Below are 20,547 nucleotides of genomic sequence, written 5' to 3'. Positions count from 1 at the left end.
ACAGCACAAAGTAGTTTCTGAGAATGATTCTGTCTAGTTTTTAAACGAAGATATTTCCTTTAATACAATTGGCCTCAAATCGCTTGAAATCTCCACTTGTAAAATCCACAAAAAGAGTGTTTCAAATCTGCTCTGTCTAAAGAAAGGTTCAACTCTGTGAGTTGAATACACACAACACAAAGAAGTTACTGAGAATTCATCTGTCTAGCTTTATATGAAGAAAACCCGTTTCCAACGAAGGCCTCAAGGAGGTCTAAATATCCCCTTGCAGACTTAAGAAACAGAGTGTTTCCAAACTGCTCTATGAAAAGAAAGGTTAAACTCTGTGAGTTGAACGCACACATCACAAAGTGGTTTCTGAGAATGATTCTGTCTACTTTTTATACAAAGATATTTTGATTTCTAAGTTTGGCCTCAAATCGCTGGAAATCTCCACTTGCAACTTCCAGAAAAAGAGTGTTTCAAAACTGCTGTGTCTAAACGAAGCTTCAACTCTGTGAGTTGAATACACACAACACAAAGAAGTTACTGGGAATTCATCTGTCTAGCATTTAACTGAGAAATCCCGTTTCCAACGAAGGCCTCAAAGGGGTCCAAATATCCTCTTGCAAACTTAACAAACAGAGTGTTTCCAAACTGCTCTATGAAAAGAAAGATGAAACTCTGTGAGTTGAACGCACACAGCACAAAGTAGTTTCTGAGAATGATTCTGTCTAGTTTTTAAACGAGAATATATCCTTTACTGCAATTGGCCTCAAATCGCTTGAAATCTCCACTTGTAAAATCCACAAAAAGAGTGTTTCAAATCTGCTCTGTCTAAAGAAAGGTTCCACTCTGTGAGTTGAATACACACAACTAAAAGAAGTTACTGAGAATTCATCTGCTAGCTTTATATGAAGAAATCCCGTTTCCAACGAAGGCCTCTAGGAGGTCTAAATATCCCCTTGCAGAATTAAGAAACAGAGTGTTTCCAAACTGCTCTATGAAAAGAAAGGTTAAACTCTGTGAGTTGAACGCACACATCACAAAGTGGTTTCTGAGAATGATACTGTCTAGTTTTTATACAAAGATATTTTGATTTCTAAGTTTGGCCTCAAATCGCTGGAAATCTCCACTTGCAAGTTCCACAAAAAGAGTGTTTAAAAACTGCTGTGTCTAAAGGAAGCTTCAACTCTGTGAGTTGAATACACACAACACAAAGAAGTTACTGGGAATTCATCTGTCTAGCATTTAACTGAGAAATCCCGTTTCCAACGAAGGCCTCAAAGGGGACCAAATATCCTCTTGCAAACTTAACAAACAGAGTGTTTCCAAACTGCTCTATGAAAAGAAAGATGAAACTCTGTGAGTTGAACGCACACATCACAAAGTAGTTTCTGAGAATGATTCTGTCTAGTTTTTAAACGAAAATATATCCTTTACTGCAATTGGCCTGAAATCGCTTGAAATCTCCACTTGTAAAATCCACAAAAAGAGTGTTTCAAATCTGCTCTGTCTAAAGAAAGGTTCAACTCTGTGAGTTGAATACACACAACACAAAGAAGTTACTGAGAATTCATCTGCTAGCTTTATATGAAGAAATCCCGTTTCCAACGAAGGCCTCTAGGAGGTCTAAATATCCGCTCGCAGACTTAAGAAACAGAGTGTTTCCAAACTGCTCTATGAAAAGAAAGGTTAAACGCTGTGAGTTGAACGCACACATCACAAAGTGGTTTCTGAGAATGATTCTGTCTAGTTTTTATACAAAGATATTTCGATTTCTAAGATTGGCCTCAAATCGCTGGAAATCTCCACTTGCAAATTCCACAAAAAGAGTGTTTCAAAACTGCTGTGTCTAAAGGAAGGTTCAACTCTGTGAGTTGAATACACACAACACAAAGAAGTTACTGGGAATTCATCTGTCTAGCATTTAACTGAGAAATCCCGTTTCCAACGAAGGCCTCAAAGGGGTCCAAATATCCTCTTGCAAACTTAACAAACAGAGTGTTTCCAAACTGCTCTATGAAAAGAAAGATGAAACTCTGTGAGTTGAACGCACACATCACAAAGTAGTTTCTGAGAATGATTCTGTATAGTTTTTAAACGAAAATATATCCTTTACTGAAATCGGCCTCAAATCGCTTGAAATCTCCCCCTGTAAAAACCACAAAAAGAGTTTTTCAAATCTGCTCTGTCTAAAGAAAGTTTCCACTCTGTGAGTTGAATACACACAACACAAAGAAGTTACTGAGAATTCATCTGTCTAGCTTTATATGAAGAAATCCCGTTTCCAACGAAGGCCTCAAGGAGGTCTAAATATCCCCTTGCAGACTTAAGAAACAGACTGTTTCCAAACTGCTCTATGAAAAGAAAGGTTAAACTCTTTGAGTTGAACACACACATCACAAAGTGGTTTCTGAGAATGATTCTGTCTAGTTTTTATACAAAGATATTTCGATTTCTAAGATTGGCCTCAAATCGCTTGAAATCTCCACTTGCAAATTCCACAAAAAGAGTGTTTCAAAACTGCTCTGTCTAAAGGAAGTTTCAACTCTGTGAGTTGAATACACACAACACAAAGAAGTTACTGGGAATTCATCTGTCTAGAATTTAACTCAGAAATCCCGTTTCCAACGAAGGCCTCAAAGGGGTCCAAATATCCTCTTGCAAACTTAACAAACAGAGTGTTTCCAAACTGCTCTATGAAAGGAAAGGTGAAACTCTATGAGTTGAACGCACACATCAAAAAGTAGTTTCTGAGAATGGTTCTGTCTAGTTTTTAAACGAAGATATTTCCTTTAATACAATTGGCCTCAAATCGCTTGAAATCTCCACTTGTAAAATCCACAAAAAGAGTGTTTCAAATCTGCTCTGTCTAAGGAAAGGTTCCACTCTGTGAGTTGAATACACACAACACAAAGAAGTTACTGAGAATTCATCTGTCTAGATTTATATGAAGAAATCCCGTTTCCAACGAAGACCTCTAGGAGGTCTAAATATCCCCTTGCAGAATTAAGAAACAGAGTGTTTCCAAACTGCTCTATGAAAAGAAAGGTTAAACTCTTTGAGTTGAACACACACATCACAAAGTGGTTTCTGAGAATGATTCTGTCTAGTTTTTATACAAAGATATTTCGATTTCTAAACTTGGCCTCAAATCGCTTGAAATCTCCACTTGTAAATTCCACAAAAAGAGTGTTTCAAATCTACTGTGTCTACAGGAAGGTTAAACTCTGTGAGATGAATACACACAACACAAAGAAGTTACTGGGAATTCATCTGTCTAGCATTTAACTGAGAAATCCCGTTTCCAACGAAGGCCTCAAAGGGGTCCAAATATCTTCTTGCAAACACAACAAACAGAGTGTTTCCAAACTGCTCTGTGAAAAGAAAGGTGAAACTCCGTGAGTTCAACGCACACAGCACAAAGTAGTTTCTGAGAATGATTCTGTCTAGTTTTTAAACGAAGATATTTCCTTTAATACAATTGGCCTCAAATCGCTTGAAATCTCCACTTGTAAAATCCACAAAAAGAGTGTTTCAAATCTGCTCTGTCTAAAGAAAGTTTCCACTCTGTGAGTTGAATACACACAACTAAAAGAAGTTACTGAGAATTCATCTGCTAGCTTTATATGAAGAAATCCCGTTTCCAACGAAGGCCTCTAGGAGGTCTAAATATCCCCTTGCAGAATTAAGAAACAGAGTGTTTCCAAACTGCTCTATGAAAAGAAAGGTTAAACTCTGTGAGTTGAACGCACACATCACAAAGTGGTTTCTGAGAATGATACTGTCTAGTTTTTATACAAAGATATTTTGATTTCTAAGTTTGGCCTCAAATCGCTGGAAATCTCCACTTGCAAGTTCCACAAAAAGAGTGTTTAAAAACTGCTGTGTCTAAAGGAAGCTTCAACTCTGTGAGTTGAATACACACAACACAAAGAAGTTACTGGGAATTCATCTGTCTAGCATTTAACTGAGAAATCCCGTTTCCAACGAAGGCCTCAAAGGGGACCAAATATCCTCTTGCAAACTTAACAAACAGAGTGTTTCCAAACTGCTCTATGAAAAGAAAGATGAAACTCTGTGAGTTGAACGCACACATCACAAAGTAGTTTCTGAGAATGATTCTGTCTAGTTTTTAAACGAAAATATATCCTTTACTGCAATTGGCCTCAAATCGCTTGAAATCTCCACTTGTAAAATCCACAAAAAGAGTGTTTCAAATCTGCTCTGTCTAAAGAAAGGTTCAACTCTGTGAGTTGAATACACACAACACAAAGAAGTTACTGAGAATTCATCTGCTAGCTTTATATGAAGAAATCCCGTTTCCAACGAAGGCCTCTAGGAGGTCTAAATATCCGCTCGCAGACTTAAGAAACAGAGTGTTTCCAAACTGCTCTATGAAAAGAAAGGTTAAACGCTGTGAGTTGAACGCACACATCACAAAGTGGTTTCTGAGAATGATTCTGTCTAGTTTTTATACAAAGATATTTCGATTTCTAAGATTGGCCACAAATCGCTGGAAATCTCCACTTGCAAATTCCACAAAAAGAGCGTTTCAAAACTGCTCTGTTTAAAGGAAGGTTCAACTCTGTGAGTTGAATACACACAACACAAAGAAGTTACTGGGAATTCATCTGTCTAGAATTTAACTGAGAAATCCCGTTTCCAACGAAGGCCTCAAAGGGGTCCAAATATCCTCCTGCAAACTTAACAAACAGAGTGTTTCCAAACTGCTCTATGAAAGGAAACGTGAAACTCTATGAGTTGAACGCACACATCACAAAGTAGTTTCTGAGAATGGTTCTGTCTAGTTTTTAAACGAAGATATTTGCTTTAATACAATTGGCCTCAAATCGCTTGAAATCTCCACTTGTAAAATCCACAAAAAGAGTGTTTCAAAACTGCTCTGTCTAAAGAAAGGTTCAACTCTGTGAGTTGAATACACACAACACAAAGAAGTTACTGAGAGTTCATTTGTCTAGCTTTATATGAAGAAATCCCGTTTCCAACGAAGGCCTCAAGGAGGTCTAAATATCCCCTTGCAGACTTAAGAAACAGAGTGTTTCCAAACTGCTCTATGAAAAGAAAGGTTAAACTCTTTGAGTTGAACACACACATCACAAAGTGGTTTCTGAGAAAGATTGTGTCTAGTTTTTATACAAAGATATTTCGATTTCTAAGATTGGCCTCAAATCGCTTGAAATCTCCACCTGCAAATTCCACAAAAAGAGTGTTTCAAATCTGCTGTGTCTAAAGGAAGGTTAAACTCTGTGAGATGAATACACACAACACAAAGAAGTTACTGGGAATTCATCTGTCTAGCATTTAACTGAGAAATCCCGTTTCCAACGAAGGCCTCAAAGGGGTCCAAATATCCTCTTGCAAACTTAACAAAGAGAGTGTTTCCAAACTGCTCTATGAAAAGAAAGATGAAACTCTGTGAGTTGAACGCACACATCACAAAGTAGTTTCTGAGAATGATTCTGTCTAGTTTTTAAACGAAAATATATCCTTTACTGAAATTGGCCTCAAATCGCTTGAAATCTCCCCCTGTAAAAACCACAAAAAGAGTTTTTCAAATCTGCTCTGTCTAAAGAAAGTTTCCACTCTGTGAGTTGAATACACACAACACAAAGAAGTTACTGAGAATTAATCTGTCTAGCTTTATATGAAGAAATCCCGTTTCCAACGAAGGCCTCAAGGAGGTCTAAATATCCCCTTGCAGACTTAAGAAACAGACTGTTTCCAAACTGCTCTATGAAAAGAAAGGTTAAACTCTTTGAGTTGAACACACACATCACAAAGTGGTTTCTGAGAATGATTCTGTCTAGTTTTTATACAAAGATATTTCGATTTCTAAGATTGGCCTCAAATCGCTTGAAATCTCCACTTGCAAATTCCACAAAAAGAGTGTTTCAAAACTGCTCTGTCTAAAGGAAGTTTCAACTCTGTGAGTTGAATACACACAACACAAAGAAGTTACTGGGAATTCATCTGTCTAGCATTTAACTGAGAAATCCCGTTTCCAACGAAGGCCTCAAAGGGGTCCAAATATCCTCTTGCAAACTTAACAAACAGAGTGTTTCCAAACTGCTCTATGAAAAGAAAGATGAAACTCTGTGAGTTGAACGCACACAGCACAAAGTAGTTTCTGAGAATGATTCTGTCTAGTTTTTAAACGAGAATATATCCTTTACTGCAATTGGCCTCAAATCGCTTGAAATCTCCACTTGTAAAATCCACAAAAAGAGTGTTTCAAATCTGCTCTGTCTAAAGAAAGTTTCCACTCTGTGAGTTGAATACACACAACTAAAAGAAGTTACTGAGAATTCATCTGCTAGCTTTATATGAAGAAATCCCGTTTCCAACGAAGGCCTCTAGGAGGTCTAAATATCCCCTTGCAGAATTAAGAAACAGAGTGTTTCCAAACTGCTCTATGAAAAGAAAGGTTAAACTCTGTGAGTTGAACGCACACATCACAAAGTGGTTTCTGAGAATGATACTGTCTAGTTTTTATACAAAGATATTTTGATTTCTAAGTTTGGCCTCAAATCGCTGGAAATCTCCACTTGCAAGTTCCACAAAAAGAGTGTTTAAAAACTGCTGTGTCTAAAGGAAGCTTCAACTCTGTGAGTTGAATACACACAACACAAAGAAGTTACTGGGAATTCATCTGTCTAGCATTTAACTGAGAAATCCCGTTTCCAACGAAGGCCTCAAAGGGGACCAAATATCCTCTTGCAAACTTAACAAACAGAGTGTTTCCAAACTGCTCTATGAAAAGAAAGATGAAACTCTGTGAGTTGAACGCACACATCACAAAGTAGTTTCTGAGAATGATTCTGTCTAGTTTTTAAACGAAAATATATCCTTTACTGCAATTGGCCTCAAATCGCTTGAAATCTCCACTTGTAAAATCCACAAAAAGAGTGTTTCAAATCTGCTCTGTCTAAAGAAAGGTTCAACTCTGTGAGTTGAATACACACAACACAAAGAAGTTACTGAGAATTCATCTGCTAGCTTTATATGAAGAAATCCCGTTTCCAACGAAGGCCTCTAGGAGGTCTAAATATCCGCTCGCAGACTTAAGAAACAGAGTGTTTCCAAACTGCTCTATGAAAAGAAAGGTTAAACGCTGTGAGTTGAACGCACACATCACAAAGTGGTTTCTGAGAATGATTCTGTCTAGTTTTTATACAAAGATATTTCGATTTCTAAGATTGGCCACAAATCGCTGGAAATCTCCACTTGCAAATTCCACAAAAAGAGCGTTTCAAAACTGCTCTGTTTAAAGGAAGGTTCAACTCTGTGAGTTGAATACACACAACACAAAGAAGTTACTGGGAATTCATCTGTCTAGAATTTAACTGAGAAATCCCGTTTCCAACGAAGGCCTCAAAGGGGTCCAAATATCCTCCTGCAAACTTAACAAACAGAGTGTTTCCAAACTGCTCTATGAAAGGAAACGTGAAACTCTATGAGTTGAACGCACACATCACAAAGTAGTTTCTGAGAATGGTTCTGTCTAGTTTTTAAACGAAGATATTTGCTTTAATACAATTGGCCTCAAATCGCTTGAAATCTCCACTTGTAAAATCCACAAAAAGAGTGTTTCAAAACTGCTCTGTCTAAAGAAAGGTTCAACTCTGTGAGTTGAATACACACAACACAAAGAAGTTACTGAGAGTTCATTTGTCTAGCTTTATATGAAGAAATCCCGTTTCCAACGAAGGCCTCAAGGAGGTCTAAATATCCCCTTGCAGACTTAAGAAACAGAGTGTTTCCAAACTGCTCTATGAAAAGAAAGGTTAAACTCTTTGAGTTGAACACACACATCACAAAGTGGTTTCTGAGAAAGATTGTGTCTAGTTTTTATACAAAGATATTTCGATTTCTAAGATTGGCCTCAAATCGCTTGAAATCTCCACCTGCAAATTCCACAAAAAGAGTGTTTCAAATCTGCTGTGTCTAAAGGAAGGTTAAACTCTGTGAGATGAATACACACAACACAAAGAAGTTACTGGGAATTCATCTGTCTAGCATTTAACTGAGAAATCCCGTTTCCAACGAAGGCCTCAAAGGGGTCCAAATATCCTCTTGCAAACTTAACAAAGAGAGTGTTTCCAAACTGCTCTATGAAAAGAAAGATGAAACTCTGTGAGTTGAACGCACACATCACAAAGTAGTTTCTGAGAATGATTCTGTCTAGTTTTTAAACGAAAATATATCCTTTACTGAAATTGGCCTCAAATCGCTTGAAATCTCCCCCTGTAAAAACCACAAAAAGAGTTTTTCAAATCTGCTCTGTCTAAAGAAAGTTTCCACTCTGTGAGTTGAATACACACAACACAAAGAAGTTACTGAGAATTAATCTGTCTAGCTTTATATGAAGAAATCCCGTTTCCAACGAAGGCCTCAAGGAGGTCTAAATATCCCCTTGCAGACTTAAGAAACAGACTGTTTCCAAACTGCTCTATGAAAAGAAAGGTTAAACTCTTTGAGTTGAACACACACATCACAAAGTGGTTTCTGAGAATGATTCTGTCTAGTTTTTATACAAAGATATTTCGATTTCTAAGATTGGCCTCAAATCGCTTGAAATCTCCACTTGCAAATTCCACAAAAAGAGTGTTTCAAAACTGCTCTGTCTAAAGGAAGTTTCAACTCTGTGAGTTGAATACACACAACACAAAGAAGTTACTGGGAATTCATCTGTCTAGCATTTAACTGAGAAATCCCGTTTCCAACGAAGGCCTCAAAGGGGTCCAAATATCCTCTTGCAAACTTAACAAACAGAGTGTTTCCAAACTGCTCTATGAAAAGAAAGATGAAACTCTGTGAGTTGAACGCACACAGCACAAAGTAGTTTCTGAGAATGATTCTGTCTAGTTTTTAAACGAGAATATATCCTTTACTGCAATTGGCCTCAAATCGCTTGAAATCTCCACTTGTAAAATCCACAAAAAGAGTGTTTCAAATCTGCTCTGTCTAAAGAAAGGTTCCACTCTGTGAGTTGAATACACACAACACAAAGAAGTTACTGAGAATTCATCTGTCTAGCTTTATATGAAGAAATCCCGTTTCCAACGAAGGCCTCTAGGAGGTCTAAATATCCCCTTGCAGAATTAAGAAACAGAGAGTTTCCAAACTGCTCTATGAAAAGAAAGGTTAAACTCTGTGAGTTGAACGCACACATCACAAAGTGGTTTCTGAGAATGATACTGTCTAGTTTTTATACAAAGATATTTTGATTTCTAAGTTTGGCCTCAAATCGCTGGAAATCTCCACTTGCAAGTTCCACAAAAAGAGTGTTTAAAAACTGCTGTGTCTAAAGGAAGCTTCAACTCTGTGATTTGAATACACACAACACAAAGAAGTTACTGGGAATTCATCTGTCTAGCATTTAACTGAGAAATCCCGTTTCCAACGAAGGCCTCAAAGGGGACCAAATATCCTCTTGCAAACTTAACAAACAGAGTGTTTCCAAACTGCTCTATGAAAAGAAAGATGAAACTCTGTGAGTTGAACGCACACATCACAAAGTAGTTTCTGAGAATGATTCTGTCTAGTTTTTAAACGAAAATATATCCTTTACTGCAATTGGCCTCAAATCGCTTGAAATCTCCACTTGTAAAATCCACAAAAAGAGTGTTTCAAATCTGCTCTGTCTAAAGAAAGGTTCAACTCTGTGAGTTGAATACACACAACACAAAGAAGTTACTGAGAATTCATCTGCTAGCTTTATATGAAGAAATCCCGTTTCCAACGAAGGCCTCTAGGAGGTCTAAATATCCGCTCGCAGACTTAAGAAACAGAGTGTTTCCAAACTGCTCTATGAAAAGAAAGGTTAAACGCTGTGAGTTGAACGCACACATCACAAAGTGGTTTCTGAGAATGATTCTGTCTAGTTTTTATACAAAGATATTTCGATTTCTAAGATTGGCCTCAAATCGCTGGAAATCTCCACTTGCAAATTCCACAAAAAGAGTGTTTCAAAACTGCTGTGTCTAAAGGAAGGTTCAACTCTGTGAGTTGAATACACACAACACAAAGAAGTTACTGGGAATTCATCTGTCTAGCATTTAACTGAGAAATCCCGTTTCCAACGAAGGCCTCAAAGGGGTCCAAATATCCTCTTGCAAACTTAACAAACAGAGTGTTTCCAAACTGCTCTATAAAAAGAAAGATGAAACTCTGTGAGTTGAACGCACACATCACAAAGTAGTTTCTGAGAATGATTCTGTCTGGTTTTTAAACGAAAATATATCCTTTACTGAAATCGGCCTCAAATCGCTTGAAATCTCCCCCTGTAAAAACCACAAAAAGAGTTTTTCAAATCTGCTCTGTCTAAAGAAAGTTTCCACTCTGTGAGTTGAATACACACAACACAAAGAAGTTACTGAGAATTCATCTGTCTAGCTTTATATGAAGAAATCCCGTTTCCAACGAAGGCCTCAAGGAGGTCTAAATATCCCCTTGCAGACTTAAGAAACAGACTGTTTCCAAACTGCTCTATGAAAAGAAAGGTTAAACTCTTTGAGTTGAACACACACATCACAAAGTGGTTTCTGAGAATGATTCTGTCTAGTTTTTATACAAAGATATTTCGATTTCTAAGATTGGCCTCAAATCGCTTGAAATCTCCACTTGCAAATTCCACAAAAAGAGTGTTTCAAAACTGCTCTGTCTAAAGGAAGTTTCAACTCTGTGAGTTGAATACACACAACACAAAGAAGTTACTGGGAATTCATCTGTCTAGAATTTAACTGAGAAATCCCGTTTCCAACGAAGGCCTCAAAGGGGTCCAAATATCCTCTTGCAAACTTAACAAACAGAGTGTTTCCAAACTGCTCTATGAAAGGAAAGGTGAAACTCTATGAGTTGAACGCACACATCAAAAAGTAGTTTCTGAGAATGGTTCTGTCTAGTTTTTAAACGAAGATATTTCCTTTAATACAATTGGCCTCAAATCGCTTGAAATCTCCACTTGTAAAATCCACAAAAAGAGTGTTTCAAATCTGCTCTGTCTAAGGAAAGGTTCCACTCTGTGAGTTGAATACACACAACACAAAGAAGTTACTGAGAATTCATCTGTCTAGATTTATATGAAGAAATCCCGTTTCCAACGAAGACCTCTAGGAGGTCTAAATATCCCCTTGCAGAATTAAGAAACAGAGTGTTTCCAAACTGCTCTATGAAAAGAAAGGTTAAACTCTTTGAGTTGAACACACCCATCACAAAGTGGTTTCTGAGAATGATTCTGTCTAGTTTTTATACAAAGATATTTCGATTTCTAAACTTGGCCTCAAATCGCTTGAAATCTCCACTTGTAAATTCCACAAAAAGAGTGTTTCAAATCTACTGTGTCTACAGGAAGGTTAAACTCTGTGAGATGAATACACACAACACAAAGAAGTTACTGGGAATTCATCTGTCTAGCATTTAACTGAGAAATCCCGTTTCCAACGAAGGCCTCAAAGGGGTCCAAATATCTTCTTGCAAACACAACAAACAGAGTGTTTCCAAACTGCTCTGTGAAAAGAAAGGTGAAACTCCGTGAGTTCAACGCACACAGCACAAAGTAGTTTCTGAGAATGATTCTGTCTAGTTTTTAAACGAAGATATTTCCTTTAATACAATTGGCCTCAAATCGCTTGAAATCTCCACTTGTAAAATCCACAAAAAGAGTGTTTCAAATCTGCTCTGTCTAAAGAAAGTTTCCACTCTGTGAGTTGAATACACACAACTAAAAGAAGTTACTGAGAATTCATCTGCTAGCTTTATATGAAGAAATCCCGTTTCCAACGAAGGCCTCTAGGAGGTCTAAATATCCCCTTGCAGAATTAAGAAACAGAGTGTTTCCAAACTGCTCTATGAAAAGAAAGGTTAAACTCTGTGAGTTGAACGCACACATCACAAAGTGGTTTCTGAGAATGATACTGTCTAGTTTTTATACAAAGATATTTTGATTTCTAAGTTTGGCCTCAAATCGCTGGAAATCTCCACTTGCAAGTTCCACAAAAAGAGTGTTTAAAAACTGCTGTGTCTAAAGGAAGCTTCAACTCTGTGAGTTGAATACACACAACACAAAGAAGTTACTGGGAATTCATCTGTCTAGCATTTAACTGAGAAATCCCGTTTCCAACGAAGGCCTCAAAGGGGACCAAATATCCTCTTGCAAACTTAACAAACAGAGTGTTTCCAAACTGCTCTATGAAAAGAAAGATGAAACTCTGTGAGTTGAACGCACACATCACAAAGTAGTTTCTGAGAATGATTCTGTCTAGTTTTTAAACGAAAATATATCCTTTACTGCAATTGGCCTCAAATCGCTTGAAATCTCCACTTGTAAAATCCACAAAAAGAGTGTTTCAAATCTGCTCTGTCTAAAGAAAGGTTCAACTCTGTGAGTTGAATACACACAACACAAAGAAGTTACTGAGAATTCATCTGCTAGCTTTATATGAAGAAATCCCGTTTCCAACGAAGGCCTCTAGGAGGTCTAAATATCCGCTCGCAGACTTAAGAAACAGAGTGTTTCCAAACTGCTCTATGAAAAGAAAGGTTAAACGCTGTGAGTTGAACGCACACATCACAAAGTGGTTTCTGAGAATGATTCTGTCTAGTTTTTATACAAAGATATTTCGATTTCTAAGATTGGCCACAAATCGCTGGAAATCTCCACTTGCAAATTCCACAAAAAGAGCGTTTCAAAACTGCTCTGTTTAAAGGAAGGTTCAACTCTGTGAGTTGAATACACACAACACAAAGAAGTTACTGGGAATTCATCTGTCTAGAATTTAACTGAGAAATCCCGTTTCCAACGAAGGCCTCAAAGGGGTCCAAATATCCTCCTGCAAACTTAACAAACAGAGTGTTTCCAAACTGCTCTATGAAAGGAAACGTGAAACTCTATGAGTTGAACGCACACATCACAAAGTAGTTTCTGAGAATGGTTCTGTCTAGTTTTTAAACGAAGATATTTGCTTTAATACAATTGGCCTCAAATCGCTTGAAATCTCCACTTGTAAAATCCACAAAAAGAGTGTTTCAAAACTGCTCTGTCTAAAGAAAGGTTCAACTCTGTGAGTTGAATACACACAACACAAAGAAGTTACTGAGAGTTCATTTGTCTAGCTTTATATGAAGAAATCCCGTTTCCAACGAAGGCCTCAAGGAGGTCTAAATATCCCCTTGCAGACTTAAGAAACAGAGTGTTTCCAAACTGCTCTATGAAAAGAAAGGTTAAACTCTTTGAGTTGAACACACACATCACAAAGTGGTTTCTGAGAAAGATTGTGTCTAGTTTTTATACAAAGATATTTCGATTTCTAAGATTGGCCTCAAATCGCTTGAAATCTCCACTTGCAAATTCCACAAAAAGAGTGTTTCAAATCTGCTGTGTCTAAAGGAAGGTTAAACTCTGTGAGATGAATACACACAACACAAAGAAGTTACTGGGAATTCATCTGTCTAGCATTTAACTGAGAAATCCCGTTTCCAACGAAGGCCTCAAAGGGGTCCAAATATCCTCTTGCAAACTTAACAAAGAGAGTGTTTCCAAACTGCTCTATGAAAAGAAAGATGAAACTCTGTGAGTTGAACGCACACATCACAAAGTAGTTTCTGAGAATGATTCTGTCTAGTTTTTAAACGAAAATATATCCTTTACTGAAATTGGCCTCAAATCGCTTGAAATCTCCCCCTGTAAAAACCACAAAAAGAGTTTTTCAAATCTGCTCTGTCTAAAGAAAGTTTCCACTCTGTGAGTTGAATACACACAACACAAAGAAGTTACTGAGAATTAATCTGTCTAGCTTTATATGAAGAAATCCCGTTTCCAACGAAGGCCTCAAGGAGGTCTAAATATCCCCTTGCAGACTTAAGAAACAGACTGTTTCCAAACTGCTCTATGAAAAGAAAGGTTAAACTCTTTGAGTTGAACACACACATCACAAAGTGGTTTCTGAGAATGATTCTGTCTAGTTTTTATACAAAGATATTTCGATTTCTAAGATTGGGCTCAAATCGCTTGAAATCTCCACTTGCAAATTCCACAAAAAGAGTGTTTCAAAACTGCTCTGTCTAAAGGAAGTTTCAACTCTGTGAGTTGAATACACACAACACAAAGAAGTTACTGGGAATTCATCTGTCTAGCATTTAACTGAGAAATCCCGTTTCCAACGAAGGCCTCAAAGGGGTCCAAATATCCTCTTGCAAACTTAACAAACAGAGTGTTTCCAAACTGCTCTATGAAAAGAAAGATGAAACTCTGTGAGTTGAACGCACACAGCACAAAGTAGTTTCTGAGAATGATTCTGTCTAGTTTTTAAACGAGAATATATCCTTTACTGCAATTGGCCTCAAATCGCTTGAAATCTCCACTTGTAAAATCCACAAAAAGAGTGTTTCAAATCTGCTCTGTCTAAAGAAAGGTTCCACTCTGTGAGTTGAATACACACAACACAAAGAAGTTACTGAGAATTCATCTGTCTAGCTTTATATGAAGAAATCCCGTTTCCAACGAAGGCCTCTAGGAGGTCTAAATATCCCCTTGCAGAATTAAGAAACAGAGAGTTTCCAAACTGCTCTATGAAAAGAAAGGTTAAACTCTGTGAGTTGAACGCACACATCACAAAGTGGTTTCTGAGAATGATACTGTCTAGTTTTTATACAAAGATATTTTGATTTCTAAGTTTGGCCTCAAATCGCTGGAAATCTCCACTTGCAAGTTCCACAAAAAGAGTGTTTAAAAACTGCTGTGTCTAAAGGAAGCTTCAACTCTGTGATTTGAATACACACAACACAAATTAGTTACTGGGAATTCATCTGTCTAGCATTTAACTGAGAAATCCCGTTTCCAACGAAGGCCTCAAAGGGGACCAAATATCCTCTTGCAAACTTAACAAACAGAGTGTTTCCAAACTGCTCTATGAAAAGAAAGATGAAACTCTGTGAGTTGAACGCACACATCACAAAGTAGTTTCTGAGAATGATTCTGTCTAGTTTTTAAACGAAAATATATCCTTTACTGCAATTGGCCTCAAATCGCTTGAAATCTCCACTTGTAAAATCCACAAAAAGAGTGTTTCAAATCTGCTCTGTCTAAAGAAAGGTTCAACTCTGTGAGTTGAATACACACAACACAAAGAAGTTACTGAGAATTCATCTGCTAGCTTTATATGAAGAAATCCCGTTTCCAACGAAGGCCTCTAGGAGGTCTAAATATCCGCTCGCAGACTTAAGAAACAGAGTGTTTCCAAACTGCTCTATGAAAAGAAAGGTTAAACGCTGTGAGTTGAACGCACACATCACAAAGTGGTTTCTGAGAATGATTCTGTCTAGTTTTTATACAAAGATATTTCGATTTCTAAGATTGGCCTCAAATCGCTGGAAATCTCCACTTGCAAATTCCACAAAAAGAGTGTTTCAAAACTGCTGTGTCTAAAGGAAGGTTCAACTCTGTGAGTTGAATACACACAACACAAAGAAGTTACTGGGAATTCATCTGTCTAGCATTTAACTGAGAAATCCCGTTTCCAACGAAGGCCTCAAAGGGGTCCAAATATCCTCTTGCAAACTTAACAAACAGAGTGTTTCCAAACTGCTCTATGAAAAGAAAGATGAAACTCTGTGAGTTGAACGCACACATCACAAAGTAGTTTCTGAGAATGATTCTGTCTAGTTTTTAAACGAAAATATATCCTTTACTGAAATCGGCCTCAAATCGCTTGAAATCTCCCCCTGTAAAAACCACAAAAAGAGTTTTTCAAATCTGCTCTGTCTAAAGAAAGTTTCCACTCTGTGAGTTGAATACACACAACACAAAGAAGTTACTGAGAATTCATCTGTCTAGCTTTATATGAAGAAATCCCGTTTCCAACGAAGGCCTCAAGGAGGTCTAAATATCCCCTTGCAGACTTAAGAAACAGACTGTTTCCAAACTGCTCTATGAAAAGAAAGGTTAAACTCTTTGAGTTGAACACACACATCACAAAGTGGTTTCTGAGAATGATTCTGTCTAGTTTTTATACAAAGATATTTCGATTTCTAAGATTGGCCTCAAATCGCTTGAAATCTCCACTTGCAAATTCCACAAAAAGAGTGTTTCAAAACTGCTCTGTCTAAAGGAAGTTTCAACTCTGTGAGTTGAATACACACAACACAAAGAAGTTACTGGGAATTCATCTGTCTAGAATTTAACTGAGAAATCCCGTTTCCAACGAAGGCCTCAAAGGGGTCCAAATATCCTCTTGCAAACTTAACAAACAGAGTGTTTCCAAACTGCTCTATGAAAGGAAAGGTGAAACTCTATGAGTTGAACGCACACATCAAAAAGTAGTTTCTGAGAATGGTTCTGTCTAGTTTTTAAACGAAGATATTTCCTTTAATACAATTGGCCTCAAATCGCTTGAAATCTCCACTTGTAAAATCCACAAAAAGAGTGTTTCAAATCTGCTCTGTCTAAGGAAAGGTTCCACTCTGTGAGTTGAATACACACAACACAAAGAAGTTACTGAGAATTCATCTGTCTAGCTTTATATGAAGAAATCCCGTTTCCAACGAAGACCTCTAGGAGGTCTAAATATCCCCTTGCAGAATTAAGAAACAGAGTGTTTCCAAACTGCTCTATGAAAAGAAAGGTTAAACTCTTTGAGTTGAACACACACATCACAAAGTGGTTTCTGAGAATGATTCTGTCTAGTTTTTATACAAAGATATTTCGATTTCTAAACTTGGCCTCAAATCGCTTGAAATCTCCACTTGTAAATTCCACAAAAAGAGTGTTTCAAATCTACTGTGTCTACAGGAAGGTTAAACTCTGTGAGATGAATACACACAACACAAAGAAGTTACTGGGAATTCATCTGTCTAGCATTTAACTGAGAAATCCCGTTTCCAACGAAGGCCTCAAAGGGGTCCAAATATCTTCTTGCAAACACAACAAACAGAGTGTTTCCAAACTGCTCTGTGAAAAGAAAGGTGAAACTCCGTGAGTTCAACGCACACAGCACAAAGTAGTTTCTGAGAATGATTCTGTCTAGTTTTTAAACGAAAATATATCCTTTAATACAATTGGCCTCAAATCGCTTGAAATCTCCACTTGTAAAATCCACAAAAAGAGTGTTTCAAATCTGCTCTGTCTAAAGAAAGTTTCCACTCTGTGAGTTGAATACACACAACTAAAAGAAGTTACTGAGAATTCATCTGCTAGCTTTATATGAAGAAATCCCGTTTCCAACGAAGGCCTCTAGGAGGTCTAAATATCCCCTTGCAGAATTAAGAAACAGAGTGTTTCCAAACTGCTCTATGAAAAGAAAGGTTAAACTCTGTGAGTTGAACGCACACATCACAAAGTGGTTTCTGAGAATGATACTGTCTAGTTTTTATACAAAGATATTTTGATTTCTAAGTTTGGCCTCAAATCGCTGGAAATCTCCACTTGCAAGTTCCACAAAAAGAGTGTTTAAAAACTGCTGTGTCTAAAGGAAGCTTCAACTCTGTGAGTTGAATACACACAACACAAAGAAGTTACTGGGAATTCATCTGTCTAGCATTTAACTGAGAAATCCCGTTTCCAACGAAGGCCTCAAAGGGGACCAAATATCCTCTTGCAAACTTAACAAACAGAGTGTTTCCAAACTGCTCTATGAAAAGAAAGATGAAACTCTGTGAGTTGAACGCACACATCACAAAGTAGTTTCTGAGAATGATTCTGTCTAGTTTTTAAACGAAAGTATATCCTTTACTGCAATTGGCCTCAAATCGCTTGAAATCTCCACTTGTAAAATCCACAAAAAGAGTGTTTCAAATCTGCTCTGTCTAAAGAAAGGTTCAACTCTGTGAGTTGAATACACACAACACAAAGAAGTTACTGAGAATTCATCTGCTAGCTTTATATGAAGAAATCCCGTTTCCAACGAAGGCCTCTAGGAGGTCTAAATATCCGCTCGCAGACTTAAGAAACAGAGTGTTTCCAAACTGCTCTATGAAAAGAAAGGTTAAACGCTGTGAGTTGAACGCACACATCACAAAGTGGTTTCTGAGAATGATTCTGTCTAGTTTTTATACAAAGATATTTCGATTTCTAAGATTGGCCACAAATCGCTGGAAATCTCCACTTGCAAATTCCACAAAAAGAGCGTTTCAAAACTGCTCTGTTTAAAGGAAGGTTCAACTCTGTGAGTTGAATACACACAACACAAAGAAGTTACTGGGAATTCATCTGTCTAGAATTTAACTGAGAAATCCCGTTTCCAACGAAGGCCTCAAAGGGGTCCAAATATCCTCTTGCAAACTTAACAAACAGAGTGTTTCCAAACTGCTCTATGAAAGGAAACGTGAAACTCTATGAGTTGAACGCACACATCACAAAGTAGTTTCTGAGAATGGTCCTGTCTAGTTTTTAAACGAAGATATTTGCTTTAATACAATTGGCCTCAAATCGCTTGAAATCTCCACTTGTAAAATCCACAAAAAGAGTGTTTCAAAACTGCTCTGTCTAAAGAAAGGTTCAACTCTGTGAGTTGAATACACACAACACAAAGAAGTTACTGAGAGTTCATTTGTCTAGCTTTATATGAAGAAATCCCGTTTCCAACGAAGGCCTCAAGGAGGTCTAAATATCCCCTTGCAGACTTAAGAAACAGAGTGTTTCCAAACTGCTCTATGAAAAGAAAGGTTAAACTCTTTGAGTTGAACACACACATCACAAAGTGGTTTCTGAGAAAGATTGTGTCTAGTTTTTATACAAAGATATTTCGATTTCTAAGATTGGCCTCAAATCGCTTGAAATCTCCACCTGCAAATTCCACAAAAAGAGTGTTTCAAATCTGCTGTGTCTAAAGGAAGGTTAAACTCTGTGAGATGAATACACACAACACAAAGAAGTTACTGGGAATTCATCTGTCTAGCATTTAACTGAGAAATCCCGTTTCCAACGAAGGCCTCAAAGGGGTCCAAATATCCTCTTGCAAACTTAACAAAGAGAGTGTTTCCAAACTGCTCTATGAAAAGAAAGATGAAACTCTGTGAGTTGAACGCACACATCACAAAGTAGTTTCTGAGAATGATTCTGTCTAGTTTTCAAACGAAAATATATCCTTTACTGCAATTGGCCTCAAATCGCTTGAAATCTCCACTTGTAAAATCCACAAAAAGAGTGTTTCAAAACTGCTCTGTCTAAAGAAAGGTTCAACTCTGTGAGTTGAATACACACAACACAAAGAAGTTACTGAGAGTTCATCTGTCTAGCTTTATATGAAGAAATCCCGTTTCCAACGAAGTCCCCAAGGAGGTCTAAATATCCCCTTGCAGACTTAAGAAACAGAGTGTTTCCAAACTGCTCTATGAAAAGAAAGGTTAAACTCTTTGAGTTGAACACACACATCACAAAGTGGTTTCTGAGAATGATTCTGTCTAGTTTTTATACAAAGATATTTCGATTTCTAAGATTGGCTTCAAATCGCTTGAAATCTCCACTTGCAAATTCCAAAAAAAGAGTGTTTCAAATCTGCTGTGTCTAAAGGAAGGTTAAACTCTGTGAGATGAATACACACAACACAAAGAAGTTACTGGGAATTCTTCTGTCTAGCATTTAACTGAGAAATCCCGTTTCCAACGAAGGCCTCAAAGGGGTCCAAATATCCTCTTGCAAACTTAACAAACAGAGTGCTTCCAAACAGCTCTATGAAAAGAAAGATGAAACTCTGTGAGTTGAACGCACACATCACAAAGTATTTTCTGAGAATGATTCTGTCTAGTTTTTAAACGAAAATATATCCTTTACTGCAATTGGCCTCAAATCGCTTGAAATCTCCACTTGTAAAATCCACAAAAAGAGTGTTTCAAATCTGCTCTGTCTAAAGAAAGGTTCAACTCTGTGAGTTGAATACACACAACACAAAGAAGTTACTGAGAATTCATCTGCTAGCTTTATATGAAGAAATCCCGTTTCCAACGAAGGCCTCTAGGAGGTCTAAATATCCGCTCGCAGACTTAAGAAACAGAGTGTTTCCAAACTGCTCTATGAAAAGAAAGGTTAAACGCTGTGAGTTGAACGCACACATCACAAAGTGGTTTCTGAGAATGATTCTGTCTAGTTTTTATACAAAGATATTTCGATTTCTAAGTTTGGCCTCAAATCGCTGGAAATCTCCACTTGCAAATTCCACAAAAAGAGTGTTTCAAAACTGCTCTGTCTAAAGGAAGTTTCAACTCTTTGAGTTGAATACACACAACACAAAGAAGTTACTGGGAATTCATCTGTCTAGAATTTAACTGAGAAATCCCGTTTCCAACGAAGGCCTCAAAGGGGTCCAAATATCCTCTTGCAAACTTAACAAACAGAGTGTTTCCAAACTGCTCTATGAAAGGAAAGGTGAAACTCTATGAGTTGAACGCACACATCAAAAAGTAGTTTCTGAGAATGGTTCTGTCTAGTTTTTAAACGAAGATATTTCCTTTAATACAATTGGCCTCAAATCGCTTGAAATCTCCACTTGTAAAATCCACAAAAAGAGTGTTTCAAATCTGCTCTGTCTAAGGAAAGGTTCCACTCTGTGA

Source organism: Pan troglodytes, chromosome 7, assembly GCF_028858775.2.
Source record: "Pan troglodytes isolate AG18354 chromosome 7, NHGRI_mPanTro3-v2.0_pri, whole genome shotgun sequence".
In the NCBI taxonomy this organism is placed as follows: Eukaryota; Metazoa; Chordata; class Mammalia; order Primates; family Hominidae; genus Pan; species Pan troglodytes.
This window is presented reverse-complemented; position numbering follows the sequence as displayed.